At 38.1% G+C, this 24,548-nt stretch overlaps 1 long non-coding RNA gene across 2 annotated transcripts in view; it reads left to right on the forward strand.

Moving 5' to 3' along the window:
* LOC139774592 (uncharacterized) overlaps positions 1–24,548 on the forward strand; it is a 208,368-nt gene that overhangs the window by 70,745 nt on the left and 113,075 nt on the right. The gene's annotated exons all lie outside the window — the stretch shown is intronic.

Consider the following 24,548-nt stretch of genomic DNA (forward strand, 5'->3'; position numbering starts at 1 on the left):
TCAATCGATTTCGGAGGCCTCCTTTGGAAATGTATGATACGATAATTAATTCACGTATCTTGACGTGGAGGTACGTTTCGCCGCGCTAACACGAAACACGCATGAAAGATCGAGCGCAAACGGCGTTCCACCATTAAGTAGTCGAAGCAGAGAAAACGCCGACCCGCTCGATAATGCATCATCGCGTTGCACTATTTCACGGGGAAATGCGCCGGCACGTTTGTCGACGAGCGATTAGCTCGCTCGCGCGACGTACACGCAAGGCGTAAATCTTGAGGCGCGACGCAGATTTAAGAGGCCCGTTTGCCCGGGTGCGTTTGCAGACCCGATTGCAGAGGAACGAGGCCGAGTTGTGGTCTTTAATTTATAGGATAGCCGAGTTAAATTAGGGAGTAGCTTTTTTGCTAGTAAGGATTCTCAGAATTTAAACCCCGATTGTAATTGACGCCCGGTCCATGCATTTTTGTCCTTTGTTCTCGTAACGACTTTAGTTAGTAATTCGCCCCTAGAATAGTCAACGCGCTCGCGCCAGGTTAGTTTGCTTCGCTTCGTTGCACTCGCGGTTGGAAGTAATGAGAGAGAAAGAGAGAGAGAGGAAACAGACGAGAAAATTCCTTGTATAAACGGTCAGTGCGACCTTCGCGCATCTGCGAGTGTTAAAAAAACATTGCGTTTTGAAGTTACTTAAAGAAGAAAATTGACGCATTATTATTATACTCTTGCAAAATGTAATTAATAATTTAATTTATTTAATGAGTGAAGCAATAACGTGTGTAACAATATTGTAAATAAACATTGTATCTATAACGTTTGAAGTTCGAAGTTCATTATTGACTTCGAAGTTCAATCGATGATCATAATGTTATAATCCAACATCGCTAATTGATATATACGAGTCGCGTGTCGAAATGCGAATTGACGCAAGATAGAATGCAAACGATACAAATGCACGCGTAATTAGAAATGTTTGTGACTTCGGAAATATTTGGGCCTTTGAGGGACCCATCGCTTTTTTTTTCCTCGAGTCATTTGCGCGCTTCCGCGGCACACAGTCACGCAGACATTCATACCTGTACCTGTGCACACATATGCATCTATAGCAAACGAAATGGAATTTTAAAAGTTGAATCGCCGAGACTTGCGCTTTACGCTACCGGCGTATTACAAAAGCTTGGGGGGCAATTTCATTCATACGTAATAAGATGGGCGCATCTGGTACCACGCACGTAACGGATGCCTTGTCATCGCTTTTCGGGAGAGCCGAGCTGTTTTCGATATTAAGGCACTTCGCGTTATTTATAAACCATCCGCATCGTCGTCATCCCCTTTTGGCCCTTTTGTCATACTCTCTCTTTCTCTCATCTTCTTCCGGTATCCAGGTGGAGAACAAGCGTATTAGATATTCCGTTATAAAGAGGCGGCGCGGCGCGGGCGTAATACCGTACGGCCACACCAGGCGCGGGTGGGCAAAACAGCGCGCGGAGGACCAGGATGAGGGGAAACGGCGCGGCGGGGATCGGTTGTGAGGTCTGCAACGAAAATTAGCATTTTTTCCATGCGACCGACCTGCGTAGCTAATATCACGGATATAAAGAGGCAAGCGAGTGGTGGCTGGAGGGGATCTGCACAGCGAAAAAGGGAAGGAGATAGCCTGAAAAAAAAGCAGGCGTATTTACTGCGGAAAGATTAACGTGTAACGAGCTACCGTGAACAAGCTGACGTTAAAGCTTTTTACATAAACGCACGCTCAGTTTTTGATCGCGCTCATGCTTCGCCAGTGTCCATAGACACGGCTCTGTGATCGTTTCATTGTGCCGCCTACGATAGTACACGCGATTGTAGAAAGAGGGCAAAAAAGGGCGTTATATCGATTTTCGCCGGAAACAACTCGTTGGTTGAACACTCGCGTATTTGCATCTCGCAATTTTGAAATTGTAAACGCGTCTTTATGCAGAAGCGAGGTAATATAATTAGTTCGCACATTATACTTGGGACAAAAATGAAAATTTTATTAAAAGACCTGGTGATGAACGATAAAGCTGAATAAAATATGATCGTTTCTAGGGAAGAAGACTTAATTTGCTTCTATCAAACTTTATATAAATAATTTTGATAATGCGATAATTTCGATGATATTACAATATGTGTGTGTATGTGTATTGTAATTTACACTTTCTACATTTTAAATATATTTTTTACACATCATGCTTTTAAATCATATTTTATTTCAGTTGTTACAAACTTTGGAACCTAATGCATTATTTGCGTAGTCACATCGACAAACACACTTTCCGTGTATTTTTCAATTTCCGTACTTTAAGATAGCTCGTCGCCTCGAAAAGAGCACATGTTGATCTGTAGGTTACACTTGTTTTCTTTTATCCCTAGGAATCTCCGAGCTTTCCGGAACCTCAACGTTTCATGCTATACCTATTCGAAACCATGTCTCAAGTATAATGTGGGGATGCATGTGCAAAGCGAACACATGCATGTAATTCCTTTACACATTTTTTATATCAATTACCAGAATTTATAAATATTTGAGCTTAGATTTCCAATTAAAATTTTAGATGTTTATTATTTGAAATTAAAAACAATTTTTTTCTCGAAACACAATATACGTTTTTTGTTACGTAATATACCTTTAAAGGAAGGCAATTATAACGTTTAAGTTTTTACTAATTTTTAATATAAAACTGTATGTAATGTATCAATCTGGAACAATTTTAATTCACATATCTCGTAGGAAATTAATCAAATGAACAACCGTGCATTTGTAGGTATTCTATTTTGCATCAATCACCGGTCAATCATCGCACAGCAATAAACATGTATTCCTTAAGCGAGCAACTGGTATTATATGCTAGTTTATATCGCTAGTAATCAGTAGAATCGGAAGTAGTCTGACATGTGCTCAAAATAATGACGGCGGATTCGCGGGCTATTTGTCAGATTAACGTAATTCGCTCTTTAACGCTCGAAATTCGATGGGTTTCATCGATATCTCGCGATGACGGTGAAATATTAACGTAGCGGCCGGGCCGATGTATCATGCTCATTTCGCGAAAACCATCTCATACGCCGAAATGGCGTGTCGAGTGACGAATTGCAAAACTAGATAAACGCGCTTCGCACGACATCGAACGCACGGACACGCTCCCTCGTGAATACGTGGCCGCAACATTTACTATCGGCTAGCATTTAATAATTGATTAATCGGATGATTATGGGACGGATCGAATGATAATGCTGCATTATTTAGGGTAATCAACCTACATTATTGAGTGTCTGGCGAAATGCGGTTAACGCCATGCATGTTTCAAAGTTGCAACGTAGATGCAGTTGGCGTAAAATACGATTATACCTCTCTCCTGTATGCTAACAGTGTGCCGATTAAGATTTACAGTTACACCTATTGGTTGGCTTTGCTATAATTTTAATTCTCAAACAGACACTAATATCTTAGTATCGCTCAATGATTTATTGTCGTGTACTTGTGACGGAATAGTTCAGACACATAAATTAAAAGTTCTTTGTGATAATTTTCACTATCTAATAATTTATCAGCTAAAAGGCAGAATGCAACAAATAATGTTAAGTATTATTTTATAAAATCGAAACATTGCATTGCGAGAGCGATAATAAGATACAATATACATAATATTCGTGACGATCTGATGCACAATGGAGTACGCTGCTCGTTAATTTTTTTTTACTGATAGCACTTTGCACTTTAGAACTTTCGCACTTTAGCGTACAAGAATAATCGCTTGGGCTATGCTTGTGGCTTAACTAAAAAATTCCATTTTTGACCGTGCACAAACTCGTTACGGCTTAACGCGAAAATTTCTCCGTTGACGCGGGATAAAGTTCGCGACACCTCTTAGTCCCGGCAACCGGCTTCCATATCTTGGTAAGCCTGTTATTCGGCTACGTGCGGTTTAAAAGCGACCGCTGAACCGGATCGCCGCGCCGTTCGTAAATGCATTGTGCGGGGAATAGGTGCACGTACGGCGGACGTACGTGGATCATACGGTTCCTATTGTCCCGGTCCCTTGTCACTCCGCGGTATATCCCTTGATACCTGTGGGAAGGCACAAATGCTTTCGAAGAACACCTCGATCTATGTAACCGCCTGCACAACGCTATACGTGCCCACGTAGAAGGCGTCCATCAAACACCCTCGCAGACGTAGCGGCAGCCTACTCTTCTGCCGGCGGGTCCTCCTTTTCATCAGGCCGCTATGAATGGAGAGGATATCGGAAGTATCCTCTGTCGTTAACGTATATATCGCGCTGATGACAGTCTATAAATATATGCTCGACACTGTTATTTCTATAAGGATTCTAAATTCGGGATAATTTTAAATGCTCTGATAAAATATCTCAAATCGAATTTAGACCAAGAAAATGAGCGCGAACAAACGTGAATGAGTAACTTGCTTTAATGAACAGCATCGGCAACATGGTGGCTTCTTTGCATTGTAGCAAATTATTTATTTATGTTTGTCCGCGCTTATTTGCTTGGTCTAGATTTGGCTTTACATGTAAAATTTATTAACATTTAGTAAAAAATGAAATAGCAAAATATAGATATCATAATAGATTATGGAGAGAACATTTAGACTTAAAGTATACGTAAAGTATACTGTCTGTATCATCATAACTTTTATAAGGATGTTTATAGGTATAAGTTGATTGGATTGATAACAAACCAATCGCACAATTATTGCAGTATTTTAAAACCAACTTTAAACTATTTTATAAACTCTATAATATTTTATTAGCTAGAGCATTTCTAAAATCGATGATGCTATCGGTCCTCTCGAATGATCGTTTGTTCAAAACTTGCCGCTTCGCTCGGTCGCCCTTAGGCGTCGCAACCATTTTACGGCAAATCGCGACAATCTTTCTTCCTGCCGCTTGTAAAAAATGGCTGAAATAACTGGACAGTATATCATCGGCCGAGTCATACAACTTTAGATTTTTTACTTGAATGGTAACTTAATTTAGTTAGTATGTGTTATAAACACTGCATTACATAGAACAAAAGCTATCACGAAAGACTTATATAGAATTTATAGTGAGAGATGATTATATTTCGTAATTTAAACTTATTAAATATATTAAAAATAATTCCTTTTACATTAAACATATTAAAAGTATTTTCTAAATCTATCTTTAAGATTATATGTACGATTATATATATTATTATTATAATTATATACAGATTTCATATACATATATGTATATGCGGCAAAAATACAAGATACAATCGGAAAGGAGGTGGCTCACAATAAATGAAAATGATGAAATACATTCTTTTTCGAATAAGATCTCGTTTTCGAGACTTTAAAAGTTAATTAAAGACGCGTGCACTTGACTGATATTTGATACGGAAGAATTAAAAGAACAGAAGACATTAAAAACAATTTATTTTAATTGAATTCGCAGACTACAACTTTCTATACGACAAAATGGTCAACATTTTTAACAATATTTTAATTAAATATGCATGAAATAAATGTGTAAAAAATAATATGTACGTATACACTTTTATGTAGCCACGTAATCGACAGATAGTATTTCAAATCCATTAAATTTCAAATCTAAATAATTGTTTTTAAATTGATTGAAACATTTTGCACGTTTGTAAAAAATATATTTGCCAAATCTATTTTCTATGAAACATGATATATATTTTTTTAATATACTGTAGAGTGGGAATAAAATTGACTCAATATAGTTTCTTAGACTTAACGAGAGTTACGAATGAGGTCACGAAGCCGAATTTCAACTCGTCAGAAATATGAAATACGACCATAAGTCTTTGGCTCATAATTTTACCTGGCAATTTTCAGCTCCTATAGCGAATTAATTAACAAAGTTATCTCGACTCTTTTACTAAATTAACTTCTCTCCGTGCGTTGCCCTTAAGTTTCTTTCTCGAGTTCGTAGCACTGTCGATGCACTCGTTTGGTCCGACGGTGTATCGATTGTAACGGCCGATGGCGGTCGCGATTCGTATCGGCAAGTGTGATAAAGTCGACACGCGTGCACAGACTTTGTTGTGTGCGAATGTGATAAATTAGCCGGGCCTTCATAAACATTTCACAGCTGTTGCCGACACATCCAGAGTCCAAACCCCCAAACCCCCAAACCCCCATATCGGCACACCTCCATGTTGTAGCCGCCCGATCCCTTTCCTCGCCTATCGTATACCTCGCGTATTGTTCCGCATCCTCGTATCGGACGGAGAGGAAGAATGGTGACACCATTCGATACTTTATAGCCGCGGTTTGACTGGTCCCAGTGAATTTTTTCCGGTCGGCCCGCGCACGACGGGCGCGAATGGAATCCTCACGGTATGATCAACGGATGTGTAATTTATCGACTGGAAGATTGGAAGCCCGCCGCAATAGCTATCGACCATTCCCGGTTGGAGATACGCATCGTATTCATAGGCTTCGGTTCATAAGGCTTCCTCAAAGAACTTCATTCTCTTTGCTATACGGAGGCAAACGCGAGGGATTTCCAGAAGTTCCGCGAATGTCAGTGTTTGCAGACTATTGCAGCTCATTAAAGCATGGTTGAATACACTTAAGTCCGGCTGTACGAACCGAAGTTGGAATGAATCGCGGCAATCGGCTTAGTTAATTAATTCTGGTTAGCGATCCGATCTATATCATAACTTCAATTATAAATGAAAGGGAAGAGGATTTAGTCAATTAGGAGGAGATCTAACTGATATTAATGTAACCCTTAATTAACTGGCACCGATATCACCAACTTTCCATCTTTGAATTATATCTTCCGTTTTAATGCGGAGAATAGAAAATTAAATTTCTGTTAGTTATATATACTTGCGATTAACGTCAATTAAATTTGGTATAAAGTCTTACGAATTTAACTTTGTTCCATCATGATAAACTTCAAAGTGCCGCATGCGGATAACGTCCCGCGGGACAGAAATTATCGATTCTTAACATTACATACGACACGTAAAATTAAATACGACGTTGCAAGAGAGAGTCCAATGCCAATTAATGGCATGCCAGTAGAAGAAAATTGCGCAGGGAATAGAATCGCGACATGGAGAACGTTTTAAAAACATTTTTATCCCTGGGGTTCCGTAACGGTCGATGTCTAGATACGCTACTGGTCAGCTGGTTGGGATTAAGTCCGTTTTCCCCGGCTGTTAATGGTTGAAAAAGGATGGAGTTATAAAGGAAGAAAGGATTCTCGCGAAGGGGTTGGAACAAGTGGTTTGGAAAAGAGAAAGAGAAAGACAGACTATACTTTGTCGTTCGAATTGGAGGCGAAAGTTCTGTTAGAACCAGGTCGTAATTTTCGCCGGGCGTTTGCAAAGGGACCAAAGAAAACGGCTAGCTAGCAAACGGGAAAGAACGAAGGGCGATGGTAACCTTACTCTCCAACACGTTCCACGTAACGAGCTGTAAATCGTGTTTATGCTCTACGATTTACCTTCTGGATAATAATTATTCGAATATGATGAAAACGTAAGAATGCAAAGATAGAATCGGTGCGTATTTCATAATTAGGGTTTACAATTAGTCTTTCAAATAGATTCTTTTATTTTAAGGATTTAAATAATGAAGGATCTATATATATTCTGAATATTCCAGTCTAAACTGTATTTTAAGTATTTTTATATAATATTTAATAAGATAGTAAATATTACAGTTAAATTTTAAATATAAAATCTAATAAAGTTGTTTGACTGCACAGTTTACAATTCTAAATGAAAAAAAATATCTAAATGTTTTTCTTCGCGAGTACTAAAAGAAAATCGGCATTCTTTCCTCTCTACTCTTCGTCTTATAAGAATTGACTGTGAAAAAGCATTTAGTTAATTAAAGCGTATTGTTGGTGCGTATATTCGCTACTGTATATTATACGATTAAATTTTGGAAAGAAGAATGCGGTATCGCGATGGAAAATGTTGGCATCCGTTGCTTTATAATATGTAATTACCCCGAAGGCCGTTACAAAAGTTGAGCAAACTCACGGCGCGGCGGCGTATAACGTTCATACTTTTCGGCCCGACCTTATTTGGGAGAGAATAATTAGTAAAACGAAAGTCGACGCAATGGGGTATAACGAGGGCAACCAAAACAATGTTCTTAAACCGCCCTTCCGGACCGGAATTCTGGCCACATCCGCTGCCCGGGTCCGGTATAACGCAGACCTTCGCGCGCGCACGCACACACGCTTAAATATGCATGCAGTTCGCCGTATCTATGAGGCGGCCGTCCACATACCAAAATATAATCCGGTAGATTGTAATAGGCACGATATTAAATTTAGTTTGTCCGGAAACTCGGCAGTAAGCACACAGTCCGGGCATTAACTTAAACGCCACTGTTAAGCCGCGTAATTAATTATCGTAGGTTTGCTTATATACATACTCCCGTGTCCGAGCGTTTCTACTTCACTAATTACAATACAATAATCAGGTACCGCGATCCGTCGAAAGGAAATGCAAATAGTACTTAACTCTCCATAGATTAATGTACTTTCAAAATTATATTGACGCATTTCATATTATCAGTATACATAATGTATATCTACTCTCAAAAAGTAATTAAAATACGCTAGAAAGTCTAATTTAATAATCTTTTCTAATTTTTCAATCAATTTATGTTTGCATCTTTACGAACGAAATTGATTAAAGAAGTTAAATCGTCGTGCAGGTTAAGTGCTTTAACTTAACATTAAGATGAAAAATTCATTACATTACGCCATGTTCTTCTTTAATCTTTAAAAATTTTGAAAATATTTATGTAGTCAAACTCTACATGTATTAAATAATACACTTTTTTTTATAAAATCCGATACTAACAAAGTTTTTTACGGTTACTTAAAGCACGAGAGGGGCGATCTTTTAGTGAAACGAACGACGGAAGGGGAGTGGGATGCATCTGTCGTAGACTACTTTATCAAATCATTCCGGTGACAGACATAGGTCGCCTCGGCAAGTAATTCAGGAATCTGTTCGTCCTCGTTCGCTCGCTTCCTTTCGGCGGAGTTGCTACTTCCGCTCTCGTCTACCTACCCCGTCCGTCCCGCCCTTATGTGCGTCCTTGTGCGAATCTTAGGGCGTCAAAGTCACCGACCCCGCAGATGCTGCGGAAGCGAAAACCTTCCTTTCGCTATATTCCGATAAGTTTCTTAAGTACGAGCTTGCATCGTAGCTCGGCTACCGGTAGAAGGGTCCTCGATGCTTTTAGAAGATTAATTTGTATATACTGCTGTTTCGCTTTAAAGCATCGATAAGAATAGGTGACTATCAGCCGAAAAGTTCTCCGAAAGCGGTTCCAGAGAAACGTTAGAGAAAACCGATAAGAGAGAATTTTCATTCTCTCTCTCATTTCGTATAAACTTTATAATATTTTCTACATCCAAAAGATCTCTCTTCTTACCTCGCTTTCGACGAATTGTCTTCACTTCAATTTCTATAATCAGAGACTATATTTAAAAAATCATATCGATAGTCGCCGATTCGCAGGTAGAACCTTCATCTTCCGGTTATTTCGATTTGCTTTGACAGGAAATATCCATTGTCGGTATATATGGAAAACTATGAAGTGCAAAGTTTAGTATAGTTTTTCTTTAGAAAGAAGAAATTCTCTCGAGGAATTGCTTCCTGAATTTTCTTCACCGTTGCAGTGCAAATCAAATCTTTATTCGAGGAAAGCGAACGTGACATATCGAACATATCGAACGTGACATGTACCTTTTGTTTTATTTTCGTACAAGATATCAGAGCACATTAAATGACTAATTAAACGATAAATTGAACATCTTTGTTACGTTTATTACATGTATACGTAAATGTAATCGTGAAATTTTTTAGCATTTTTCGGAATATAATAAATAAGCAATTTATTAACAAACGTTTGAACGATTTTACAACGTTTCTAGAGCCGCGCCATTACTTCAACATCTTATGTGCGCGGGAGTTTGTGCTCGTGAGAGAATTAGGGAGAGCGTTACAATCCTTTTACAAGGTGTTACTATCTGTGAACTGACAGGGGACCCGTTTCCATGGATTTTGGTTCGCTCTAAGATGTCTCGTAAATGGTACCTTGGAGGCCAGTAGTACTAACCTGTTCTTGTCCGGCCTCTTTCGGAGTGCCCTAAAGTGACTTAACTTATGCTGATCCATAGGAAGCTATGTTCCCGAAACGGAGAGCCCCATTCTCTGCAATCATAGTTTTAACGACAATTACGTACACTTCTGACAGGCTGAATATATGTTCCATATTTATAGATATTACGGACTGTTTCATTACACAAGTTTCATAACAATAAAATATTTTGACAATTCGTCATAAAACAGTGAACCAATTTTTTATAAAAATGCTTTTTATTTCTTAAGATATAATTTAACTTTTAAGATTTCTAAAAATAACAATTTTAATTAAACTAATACATACTATATTCCATTGGATATGAATATAATAATATTATATTTAATACACATAAAATTATGCCAATTGAATTTTAATTTGTCCATATAAGTAGTTTATACAAAAATTATAATTACGATACGGTTTATACATACATAAACTCTATGAAAGCTTCTTTTGGAAGTCGACTTATCTGTACATTTATGTAATTCAAGATGATGGTTCGTTCTTAAAAGCATTTGCATTAGCTTGTGACATAATTTATATTATAAAATGCGTTAATGACTTCAAGCTTTCTAAAAAGCTTCTTAATTCTTTTCAAGTCTAGAAAGCAACCACTGTTGTCTCCTTCTCTTACATTGATAGTAATTAATCGATCGGAAATTTGGCATAAGCTTCTTAACGTACGAAATGGGTCTGCTTTCAATTAGCTTCAACAAAGCTAGGGGGTAGAGCTTTTGAAGACTTAACTTTAAGAAACTGATATTTTAGTCGCAACAATTTTATTGTATTATTATACGTATTATATTTTAAGTTTGAGTGTGCTATTTAAAAATAATTATTTATGTTTTTATTTCTCCATTATAATATTCCTAATTCCTACCCTTTTGTTCTTGTCATTATATTTTTTATATTTCTATCATATTTATATACTTATTTATTTAAATTATATAAAGTAAATGTTCTCAAGACAAAAGTAACATAAATAGATCTGACATTTCAAAAGTGACGAGTTATTTTTGTGAGATTTGGTCTATTTTCTGCATGTTGGCTAGGACTGTGTTACGGAATTTTATCGCAATGTCTAATTCTGGTACAACCATTAAAACTCACTGGCATGGAATCCAGCGAAGCGCGGTTTTCCGCGGACGGAGATCGCGAACGACCTACTTCGTGTCGTTTCGACGGTTATTTATGACTTCGGCCCGAGGCAAGAGCAATCACACGTTAATCGAGTTTATGTACGTTCGCCCACATTACTCGCGTCAATTCAGTTTTGAATACGACTAGCGTATCTATATGGTGATGCATCTTGCAACCTATAAAATATTTTACGGCAGTTTTGTGAAAAAGCACGTGTGTATATTAAATATTTATTCAGAAAAAATATTTTCTTACAATAATTGTTAGTCGCAATAAATAATTGCTGTACATTATAACTGTTGTAATTGTATAGTACGATATAAAGCATTGATTCTAAATTTCTGTCCTCTTGATTTTGTAAATTCATATCTTCAGCGTATTTCTAATATTTTCTTTTTTTAATATTTAATGCTTATCAAAAATGTGTGATAAACGTTTAGAATGAGACAATAGTTTGCAGAAAAATAAAATTGTCAAAACTTTTATGTTTTATAAAAACTAACAGCACAATAAAATATCGGATCCTTCGATGTGAATTTCATATGCAGTTTCACACACTGTAAATCCAAGTGTGTTATTTCTACACGCATAAACGTTTAAAAATGATACATTTGACTGAAGCACGTTTTACATGTTTTAGTGTGTTAAATTAACACGTTTAATCGTATTAAATTAAAAGTTAATACGTTCGACCGTGTTAAATGACATGATTTAAAACGGCAAGAAATGTATAAGAAGAGCTTTAGTTGAAATAACACACTTGGATTTGCAGTGCAGTTTATGTGCTAAATGTAGCCACATTATTTTATACCATCGAAGCGATTATACAGCGATATATATCGTTTTATCATTCGTTTTAGTACAGTTCAATTGTCAAAGAGACATAAATTTCGTAGACGTTGACCAGTTTTTATTAGGTAAGTTTAAAATACTTGAAATGGACCAGCACTGTCTCACGTGATGAGCTACGAGAAAAATATGAGCTATGTAAGAAAAATAGAATTGTGTTCATGACGTAAAAAGTTATTATGTCGCGATGTGGGCGAAACTAGTCCGTATTGCGACATCGCGATCGTATAGCGCCGAGTCGCCCCGCGTTCGCTTTAATCTCACTGAAAATCCAATTAAACTACTTTGCGATTGCGGCGCGTCCCAGCAGCGTGCCGGTTTCCGACATACACGAAATTCGTAACTCGCGCTCTGTAACTTGTTTGCCTCGGCTTTTGGTCGCCTATGCGCGCTCTATTACGTCGAAATATACCGCCGTCCGAACGTCAAGCTCCTCTACAAATTGATACCGGACAACGTTTGTATCCTAACAACGACGTTGACGCTGTCGATACGTTCCGTCGCGCGCGCGTTACTGCGGCCTTCGTCAAATCGGTCAATACGGTGCTTGATAAATTGTGCGATAAAAAGCGTCACTGCCTCGCGTTGATTACTTCTTCGACGTTTTTTGCAATAGAATCTTCACAGACATGGTCGTCAATTAAAAGCATCCTCGCATGTGACTTAATATAAAATAAAAAAGGAATATTTTTTAACGTACGTGTCATTCGTTGAATATAATTAAACCTACACTTATTATTATCATTCGTATCAGAATATTTTTGTTAGAAAATTTTTTTAATATTGCTATATTATTTCAAAAGTAATCCGTCAAATATACAAAAAGTAATATTTTAAAATAATTTTTTAAATAAATTATATATATAAATCAGTTTTTGTATTAAATTTAATCTACTGTATATATCAAATCTAGTTTCTTCTTTCTCTCTCAATCTAGTAATAATACTGTACACTTATACCGTTAGAAACACAATATTTCTTGATTTAATAAAGAAATAAATTCTCTTTTATATAAATACTAAAATATTCTGCTTATAATTTTACATTAACACGTACATAAATCGAGCATGTGGTGTGATATACTGTGTTTTTATTTTCGGCCTTTCATATACACTTATAACAGAGTGTGTAGATTCACCCCCGCGCGTGAAAGAGACAAGGGATTAGTCTGCTTTGCGAAAACACGTACGGCGTTTCATTCAACGAAGAAGAAACGCACGTAATCCAGGAGAAGCTTCTATTCGATTTCGAACGAGAGCCCCGGGCAAGTCCATCTTGAAATCTCGTCTATATGCGCATCCCCCTCGAGTATTTTTCTTTGAAGATTTGTTTTTATAATGTCGCGAAGTACGAGTCTCCTTCCATCTTCTTTCGTATGTTTTTTCGTTATTCTTACATTGATTCGTCCCGTGTCCTTCTAATTATAAAAGAGGGCGGAAGGAAACGTAAAAATTTCGCGAAGGCAGCAGGTAGCAAGTAAAGCGCGAATTGAGAAGAATGGCGTATCGGAAAAGACGTGAAGTGGCGTAGCAGCTCGTGGCTCTCGAAATTTTAAACGTTACCTTCTCCTCTTACGGCCTCTTAAACCGCCAAGTACCGGTTTACTTTGCACCTTCCGGCTCTTTAAAGCAAGCCGGAATACCTTTTTACGGAAGGTACGTGAAAATAGGAGCCGTCAAGACCGGCGAAGGGAGGCTTTAGAAAGAGATAGAAACAAAAATATCCGAGAGTCCACAAAGATAAAAAATTTCTTACGCCTCTTATCTCCACGCGCTATTGCGCAAAATTTTTTTAGTCTTTGTAAAAAGAATCAGTTGTAAGAAAAGTCATTCGTAATTGTATTAGTCAGAATTTAGAAGCTATTGCACTTGCTTGATAAGCTTTATGATTTATATTAAACATTATTTATTTTCGTTTATATGATAATTTTAATTTTAACAGTTTTTATCAATTATGAAAAATATGGAAAATAAACAAATTTAAGTTACACGATAAAATCTTTCATATACACATGATTATGTATTGAAAGAATTAAATAATTACAGAAATTAAACAGTAAAATATAAAAGCTTTCGAAACTAATTAATTGATATAAATAATGCATTCTTTATTTTAATATAAAGTAGCTTTCTAAAAAGCGTGATGAGTGTGACCTAAAAGCGTTACGTTGCAAAAGCTATAAGTATATAATTCAATATGATGAGATTTCATTGCTTTATGCAATTATTTCTAATCTCGAACATACCGGAACAAATTAAATCAAGGAAGAGGAAACTCGGTTTATTCTTAATTCACTACGTACGTTAGAGAAACGGTATAAAACTTGTTCGAATTTGTTAATGCTCGTACCATCAGTGTATAAAAGTTTAATGCTATCGATGCACCAGCGGAGCTCCAGCAATTTTGGTATCTTTAGCTTCTTCCCGCCTTGAAGAACCCTCTTGGAAAGCTGGCCGGTGCCTCAACCATCGGAAATCGTGGATTACTGTCCTCTTTTCGCTGTGTAAGAATACCACGGCGAACTTCCGCCGCGGCGAAAGAAAAATAGATCTCGTCGGATACGATCCCCCGAGAGATAACTTTTATATTTATCAAAAAAGGACTTTTCTCTCTCTCTCTTTCTCCCCCCCCCCTCTCCCCCTCTCCCTATTTATCTATCTATTTATCTATCTATACATGCGCTACTTTTAGCTGTTCTCTTGTATTTCCTATATTTCTAAGAGCACTTTGAAATCTGCGTGACGCTATCATCAGTGTTGTTGATCCCTATTTCCTCCGAATTTCCTTCCTCTCTATCACGAGATTCATTTAAGCATGCCACAAATATAGAAACTATATTCTGCATCGCAAATTAATCCTTCGTATATAAAATGCATAGTACATGTATTACAAATTAATTTTACCCTGTATTACAAATTAATTTTATCCTGTATTCTTTGCTTGGAACTAAAATATTTAAAAGATGCATTATTATTAACACATTTTTTTAATTCCATATTTATGCAAAGTCTTTAAAATGTAAATGTATTCTACTAATCTGACATTTGATTCACGTTATAATTCATCCTTCGTAAAATGCATAGTACGTATATTACAAATTAATCTTATCCTTCACTCTTTACTTGAAACCAAAATATTTAAAAGACGTATTATTAACACACTTTTCTTTAATTCCATATATATTTATGCAAAGTCTTTGAAATGTAAATATTATACATTATACTAATCTGACATTTGACTTACGTTCTAATATTCATGTCAGAATTCCAACGTATCGGAATTGATTTCAAGCAATAATAAATAATATTTTAATAATTGTTTGAGTAGTATTGCGCTTTTGGAACTTTTAAATTCGTGGGGCGAGCTGCTTGCTGTACCGCAATCATTTAGAAAAACCGTGAAATATCGAATTGTCTTGAGAGCCGCGTTATATCATGACGGTTACATCGCATGAATTTACGGAGGCGGTACAGTTATACCGCAACAAAGAAAAGTGCACAGTGGAAGAAGACTCGATTATTCGGTCTCACGATCTCTCTCGCGCGTCATCGTTCCGCCCGATTTTTCTCCGCCGCTCCGCAGAATGCAGGTGAGCGCTGTAAACAACGGCGGGCTATACATTTACATATTTGCATTAACAAAACGGATAGTCTGATTTGCATGTTGAGCGCTTTCATCTTTTTTATTTAAACGAGCCTGGGATATATAAACCCTCTCAAAACGCGCTTCACTCGCCTCTCTCGACTCCCCAGGGGTTTCGCGCGCTTCGAACAGTGACAGCTTTATCCTATCGTCGCGGTAATTAAAATCCATTAAACATAAAAATAATATGCTATTTGCTGACGTGCAAATGGATTTTTGTACTTAATAATTATCGTGCAGTTATCCCGTAGTTACAAAATGCCTTACGATGCGAATTATTTAACGCCGCGGCGCGTTTCTGGATCATTTAAGCACGCTTGAACGCGTAACAGGAACATTCGCGCGAGCATGCGATCTCGTAAATCTGTCCATCTCACATTCGTTGCCCGAGCGTTATGCATCCCGGAAGTTTTCGAGCCGTCGTACCTGCGGGGCTTCGGCTGAATGGACGCATCGATCACGTATTCCGAATGCGCTTCCCTCCTACGACCCTCTCTCGGCGGGCTCTTCCCGCGCTACGACCGATCGCAAATCGATCCATCAACCCCCTCGCGAGTCACGAATACTGACGCGAAAGATACTTCGTCGAACAGCTATTGGCTCGCTTGGCAACCAAAATGGACACGACGCGTTACGCGTATAACCCACGTCACGGCAACTTTTGAAATAGATCGAAAATGCAATCGCTTCGAACTTTCCTCTTTACACTAGCGCAGGAGTAAAATAAATTTGCACAATACAGGCGTATAACAAGTTTATTCATGACCTGTGAGTATTTACGTCGGGAAATAAGTTGTCTTTAAATTAGGACATAAAAAAAGAAAGAGTAAATAAGAGAGAAAGAGAAAGAGAAAGAGAAAGAGAGAAAGAGAGAAAGTGAACTTAGTTCATTATAAAAGATGCAGGAACCAAAAATTTTAAATATTCTGCGGGGTCCAAACGAGCGACATTCATGCCTAATCACATTAATGAAATTGCCAGAGCAAATACTAGTATAACTACTGAAACCACTGATGCGATATTGAATTGAATTCTTAACGCTACGACCGGCATATGTTGCCTCGCTTAGTCCGAAAACATGTTGGACAACCCTGTCGAATACACTAATCTAATGAATGCTTATACGCATTGATGCAAACGTTTTCATTATATATGAAATTTATAGAAATCAGCTATATCTGCTTTAATTGCGCGGTAATAGCTCCATAAACAGCGATTATTGTAAAATCTTTCTTTTACGCTCTTACCACGTAAAAAAACAAAAAATATATAATTATATTTAAAACTTTTAATAAATATAATTAATTAGTCAGTACTTAAGAACTAAAAGTTAGATTTTTATATTGAATTTTAATAAATATTGAGAGAGAGAAAGAGAGATACGGTTATATTTTAGAAAAGTTTTAGGATCACTAGTCGGTTTGTATAAATTCTGTCAATACGAAGTCATATTTTAACCCGCTTTAAACGTACAGAAAGGAAGAGACAAATCAGAGAGGGCGCAAAAGGATACAAAATCCCCGCAAATCTTCAACCCTTGTCGAAATGAGGTAGAAATCCTTTGAAGGATTTTGAGGATAACGATCCGCGCGTTAGACTTCCCTTCTATTTTCCCCTCTGAAGACATTCGACGTGCATCATTATTTACGGTGCTTTTTGAAACATAAGACGACCATGTACGACGACAGTCAGAACGGGAATTTGCCGGCGCTATAATGGGAAGGACGAGTGTATCACGACGATTGACGCAAAACGTCAATCTGGTATTCTTTTATATAACAAACAAGTCAGCAGCCGGCATATTTCGCTTTCGTCGGTAATGCTGAAATAACAAACCTACATCATGGGAGACAGTTTGTTTTATGTATCTCGCAGTTCCTTTGAACTGTCGCCCCTCGTTTGTAGTTATCAAATCAAACCATGGAAGAAGGATGGGCATACAGAGGGGCTGCGAAGCGGGGGATTCAAAGGTGCTGTAGAATGCGGATTCTCTGATTAGATTCAGATCGCTATAAGAAACCCCACCGCTCTATTAAATCGAGCCTTGTGGATTCGAAATCTCGTCTCGGCAATGCGCGAAAGAATCGTAGTTCTGCCTCGGGACATCTGTAACAAGCGTTACAAAGTTTGTTGATCTTTCGCGTCGCCATTAAATATTAAATCAAGCTTTCTCAAAGCAGTTGAATCTTGAGAGAAATGTTTCTTACGTATAGCATAATATTATATTCATTATATATGCTTTTTCAAGCATTAAATAACTATGTAGTTATTTCGTTCTAATTTGTCACAAATGCTAATGTGAGCATAATTTATATGACAGTCTCTTTCTTTAACTTTATCCTTATGTGTCATCAACATTTTGTTTTCTAAAAATGTGTCACGGACACTTGTTTTTAAAAATTGTAAAATTAAATTATGATTTCTAGTCTTTGAAATGTCTAAATTTAAATGAATTCGCGAATTTATTATAGCATGAAAAAAAAGATAGTTTAAACATTTTATAGAGATCGCGATCTGGTATTATAACTTTATATTTTGCCAAACTGGAATTGTACTTCAGCTATTTAACACTTAAACTTACTTACGTCTAAAAATTTAGTATTTAATTAAGTCGCAATTTGCTAAGAAGATTATTGTACGCAGTGCAAGTAGACACGTACGAGAAGTACATGAACCGTCGATGATATTATAGGGGTTTACTCAGAATATGCTTATTACAATCAATAATTTTGTTGTTACGCTTCTATAACGAGATTTATTTAGATGTATTAGGTATTGAAATCTTTTAAACAATTATAATAATAAGCACAATACGCAATCGGAATAATTTTTTAATATTCACTAAATTTAATAGAAATTAATTAGAATTATATGACATTAAGCTATGGTTTGAACAAATTATATCTAAGTTTACAATAAAAAAGTTCATTTTGTAGACGGATTTAAGAAGTTATTAGTCTACATTCTCTGATACTGAAACCTTTATTTATTGTTGCATTACACCATTGTGAATGTGGAGAATTTCCAATAGCAGAACAATTGTACATATACTATTTCTTTTAAAAAGAAAGTTTATAGAAATATACTACTTGAGAAATCAATTACGCGCATGTCGCAATTTATAATCATAAAAAGCAATTTAGTTTCTGTACGGCTAAATGTTTTTCCAATTCAAATACTTCGATATCGGAACTATTATGTTTCATTTTGTTCCAAGCTCGAAACATATATTCGGTAGCGCAACAAATTCTATACTCTTTAAAATATTTACGGACATATTGTACAATTAAATTGAAAATATGTGCTTGCCATCGCAATCCGCAAATACTGCAGCCAAAAAAAGCGATGATCTTGTATATATGGAAGCCATTGAACGACTTCGAATCGGCAACCCATTGCAGCTTCGGAAACTGCTTCCGAATTATTAGTTTCTTCTTTTCTCTACCTTCGTTTCTTTCTTTTGTGCACCCCCCCTCCCTGTTCTATCCCCTCGGTTACGGTCTCGCAAGCGTTCGTGCAAGAAGCCCGTGTAGAAGGACTTGCGGCCTACCTATCGCAGCCTTGATAAACAGCCGACCCTTGCTGCGGCGGAGCCATTATTGGAAAAATTAAGAGGACTATCCATCCTCCAAGGTACACTTCTTCTCGTTCAAAGCTGGACTTCGTCCCACCGTTTTCTTTCTTGCCATCTGACGAATGCAGTGACCGCGCTTTAATGTTAGAAGTTTCGCTCGTTGGCGAAAGACAGACAAGTCGATTCAAACATTTATATCCGTACAATGCACGATTTAACTGAAATTACGTTGGTTTCACTACCCGATTACGATTTACGCGGCTTTAGTACGCATAATTATTTGATTTTAAAATATTAGTGAAATTAATTATGTATAAATTTACGATATCAGCAATTAAAAAATTGGTTGTTAATTCTTCTCTCTAGTATAATTATGTCCAATTATATCTCCTCAATTGACTTATAATACTTATATTGTCAATAGTAGACATTTATCTCGCGATAATTCGAAAGGACGTAATCGAAAACTGACCTATGCAGTTCAAGTTATCTTGAAATCCTGACGATGACTGAGTTGGGAAAATACAAAAATCTATTCCATTTTCTAGCGTTTGTAAGAATAAGTCGACGGAAGAGACTCGAGATAAATCTTCGACGAAGTCACGCTCGTCTAACCCCGCAATGCGGAGATAATCTCAAGATATTCGCCTCGCGGAATACAGATGAATCCATCGGCACTTTTCACTTATGCCCGCGTTTCAATCTCTCGGTCGGCTTCCGCTCAGGGAAGGACAGGGAAGAAGAAATGAGCGTCGCGTTTCGTTTCTCGAGCGCGAAACATTCTTCGTTTCCGCGCGCTCGCTTTATTTTCCTCATCTACCGCCTTCTTTATTCCACCTTTTATCTCCTGCTATACTTCGAACCTCTCTCTCTCTTTTTCTCTCTCTCTCTCTCTTTTTCCTTCTCATTCCTCCTCTTACAAATTTACACATTCTTCGCTTCTCTTGCAGCGTCATGCATAACCCACCCTTTCCATTTTCTTCATTGTCTCATTTGCATCCCTTAGTCTCTTTTGTCGGCAAGTCGATTCCCTTCAATTCCGTCGCCCATTTGCCCATGCCGTTTCAAACCTCGCGCGTTTTCACGGTTCTTTCAATTTTGTTACCTGCCGCCTTCGTCAAGTTTACGATTTCCTGCAGCTGAAGCTGAGAGGAACCCTGCACCGCAATCCTTGCCGCGAAACGATAATCTTGAGATTTTCTTGGGTCATTCCACGCTTGGTCGCTCTAATTTCCATGCAGCCCCGATTCTCGATCTCCAATTCCGCCCACCGGCGAACAGTCTCTTGATTTCCAGAGTCTCGAATTCCACCGGTGGACGCAATATAACCCCTTCTAAATCTATCTTTCTTTATCAACGCTCCCTTATCTTCCTTCCTCCGCGCGCATCGTCGCGCCGATCCTTTCAAGGCGCCTCCTCCTTTTCTTCGTCATTCCCGCTTCATTTACATCCCCGTTAGCTTTTGACTAGTCCTCTCGATTCGTTCACCTGCGTCGCGAGCCACGCAATCTTTGCTTTGTTCCTTCGTCTTCGTTCCGGCCACCGTCCTAGGCGATCTTTGAAGGGAGGCGACTTCTTCGGCGCTGGGCGGCATTATGGGTGCAAAAGCGGTTATTGAGGCGATCCCGTCGTCAAAGAGCAACGACGGCTGCGTCCTCGCGCGAGTCCTTTATTAAATTTCTAATAACGGAAATAATTGTTATTGAGATTGAGCTCTGGCGGATGATGTTTGCCTGGACCGGTTCCGAGAAGCAGCGCTGAGGATAGACAGAAAATGATCGAAGGTCGGAGAGACGGCGGGGAAATGAAGAGCTCGATAATTCCATTTAATGTCTGCGTTCTTGTCTTCGACGTCGACCGAGGACCCTTTGAACCCTTGTCCCAGATCTAGTGCAGGAACTGGAGTCTCGACAGCGAAAAGCGCGCTCGATTTGCCTGTAATTTATAGTTGAGTCTTCTCTCAATTTTTGTAATAGCTGCATCGACGCTCGCATTATTATCATGTAGCTTATCTAGAACGATATTGTTCAACTAAATTACTTAAAATTATCCTTAACCGATAATTGCATGTGTCTTTCTACTTCTCTCTCTGTCCCTCCCCCACTGCCTCTCTCTAACAATAAATATAAACGTATATCTCTCTTCTTTCTTTAAACTTTACAACGTAAATTATTAGCTATTAGTAAGTAAAATAATGGAAGTAAGTAAACCTGAATCTTTTCAAATTTACGCAAATAATGTAAAAAGATATATGTATAAGGTATATTCTATGCGTATTGTATGTGATTTACATTATAAGGTCTCCGATCGAAACACATCTAAAATTTATCATACAATTTTTCATCTGCTAATATTAAATTTTTTATTTATGCTCTTGGCCTTTTCCGATACAACGAGAATAATTCAATTTATCCATACGGCGCATAAGTGACACTCGCGAATACGCTTTTGTAAATTATATGCATTTTTAACTTTGCCGTGTAATATTAAATACTTGTGCGCAATGGAAGAGCGAAGTCTCTCAATTTTCCGAAAGGAGTGACATGAAACAGGCAGGTTATACATGATTCAGTTTATGAATTATTCCGCGCATGGGTTTATTAATTTTATGCATGGATCATACGAATTATCTGTCCGATAATGGCAGAAATAGAAACATGAAACGCCAATAGGACTCATGTTTCATGAAAATAAATGTAGGACATCTCTCATGCGTAAATAATAGATTATCTGACAACTATCCATTCTTGTCGATACATCGTCTGACGTTGTTACAAATAGAAGACACGCAATAAATCCAGTAACGAGATCTTTATTTTATTAGCATTAGAGCAGGTACTATTAGCAGGTTTCCGAGATATGATAGTTTATTATTAAATAATTGAAATTTACAGCATTAATCTTTTTGATGTCAAGATGAAATTCAATTGAGCACACCTATTTTTATTGTAACTTATGAAAGAAGAAATCTTGTTTTATTATTTATCCAGCCAAAAATAATTAAGTATTCCAAAAGTAAAAGTGAGAAAGTACATGGGGTAATAAAAACCAAATTTAAAAAGATGAAAATAGTACATATGTAAATTGCATTACATATGGCAGGATTTTTTTTCTGCACGGTAAAATAGTAAAACATTGATACAAGTGTCAGCATCTCGCGCCACTTTAATTGTGACACCACAGTATTTTTGGCGTTTGCAACGAGCATTTTCAGCTCAAACGTGACGCCTGAAAAGGCCAGAGCGCGAACGAGAGCGATTTCGGTTGTTGATTCGGGATTGCGCGTATAACCGATTGAACTCTCTCGCGTTCGATCAACGTCAAAAATGACTTTGCGTCTTCGGTGCAGTGCAAACTCCTTGAAATCGCTCTGTTCGCACGATTGTCATCGGGATTGTCTATCCGGGCTTTCTCTCTCTCTCTCTCTCTCTCTTTCTCTCGCGCGCGCGCGATGCAATGCGGCGCGGCGCGGCACGGCGATCCGTTTCATTGGCATTGCAGATGGCAAATCGCGAGCAACATACAGCGAAGTCCGAGATCACAGTAAACATAGGTTGCGGCGTGCCATTAGGCGGTTAGAGAGGGATTCCGTGTTGCTTCATTCTAATCAACCGACGTCGACGTCGGTTGAGCGTTGGCGTCGTCGGCGCGCCAATCAATTGCGCACCCAGAAATCTCCCTGGTGGCGCCCGACGCCCTTTCGTTTCGCCCGTTTCACTTCCTCCGGTACCCCTTTCCATCCTGTCCCCCTTCTATACCCTTCGCCATCGCGCTCGGTCCCTCTCTCTTCGTACCCGCGGCACTGTTTTACCCTCCAGAGGATTAGCTAATGGTCCGTCCGCTGTTTTATCGGACAGATTCGCATCGCTCTAGGCAGGAGGACGTGAAATGTCGACATGGAACGAGCGAGGAACGAACGGAAAATCCGAGGTAGCCGAAAGCGTATGCGAGCCCCGCCTCACCTTTTTTCACGCTTCTCCAGTTTTCACACGTGCTGTAGTCTTTACATATCCCACAGAGTGCTTTATAACTGTCTGGTGCAAATCGGAGTAGTCGCCGCATCGAACGGCCTTCGAGATTGCGAGAAGATAGTATTGAATGAATAATGTGTAAATCTGATTAATCACGTCGATTAAGCTTAAATTTTCAATACTGTTTTGCATATATACACTTCAAATATTTAATAACACTGAAATGTTAAGAGTTTTAGTTCATCGATTTTTTTACATTGGATTAATTGATTAAAGTGCGATGAAAAGAGAAGAAAGAGAAGATTTAAATACTTAAGAGAACAGTTTAAATAGTTTATCCAACAAAAAACAATTTAAATAATTTATCCATAATAGTATTAAATAATTAAATGATTCGATAGCGTTGATAGGTAAATTCTCAATTTTACTATAATTATAATTTCTGTAAAACTTTTCACCATATCAAACGAGACAAACGTTGATCTGAACTTTCTTTATCAAATAACTATTATTTTCAATTAGTTTGCCTTTTAATTATACGATTTCCCGTAGTTACACGTGAAGTTTTAGATAAAAGGAATCCGACGTGGAGCAAAAGCGATCTCTCGTTGCGATCGCGCCGACCACTTTGATCTTCTTTATTTCGGAAAATGCGGTGAGAAATCCATTCCGTGGTATAGAAGCAGCGCTAGAAACACGGGCATAGGACGACGATTGAAGACCGGTGGCGAAGTGCTGGGAGTACTAATCGCGTTCCCCGCACAATTTACATTTAATCAAAGGGAAAGCCCATTGGCCGCACGCTTCGTGCTATTTGCTTGCCATTGAAATCTCTCTTTCTCCACCGCTCGCGTTACCCATCCGCTATCTCACCGACGCGACGCCCGCGCCCGCCGCCGTCGCCCTGACGCGTCGTTCGCGCCGTGGATGGAATACATAAAGTCGTCGTCGACGTTGGTTCTGCCGATCGCGCCAGATGAAATCCCCGTGCGCGTTAAATCTACGCCGAAGAATTCACCGCCGTACGTATCTACTCGTCCACTCGTCGCCTGCTTGTGAATTCGTAAGCACGGCGAAGCTACAGATTGCGACTTCAGCGCGCCGATACTAAACAAGCTTACGTTTCTACCACAACACGCCTAGAATGCGCCAACTATTAACTTTACACGAAATAAAAACAGATGGTGAAAGGAGATTCTTCGGTAAATTCTTCACT

The sequence above is a fragment of the Temnothorax nylanderi genome, unplaced genomic scaffold (genome assembly GCF_030848795.1).
Source record: "Temnothorax nylanderi isolate EJ_2023f unplaced genomic scaffold, tnyl_v1.0 TNYL_tig0083_pilon, whole genome shotgun sequence".
Lineage (NCBI taxonomy): Eukaryota > Metazoa > Arthropoda > Insecta > Hymenoptera > Formicidae > Temnothorax > Temnothorax nylanderi.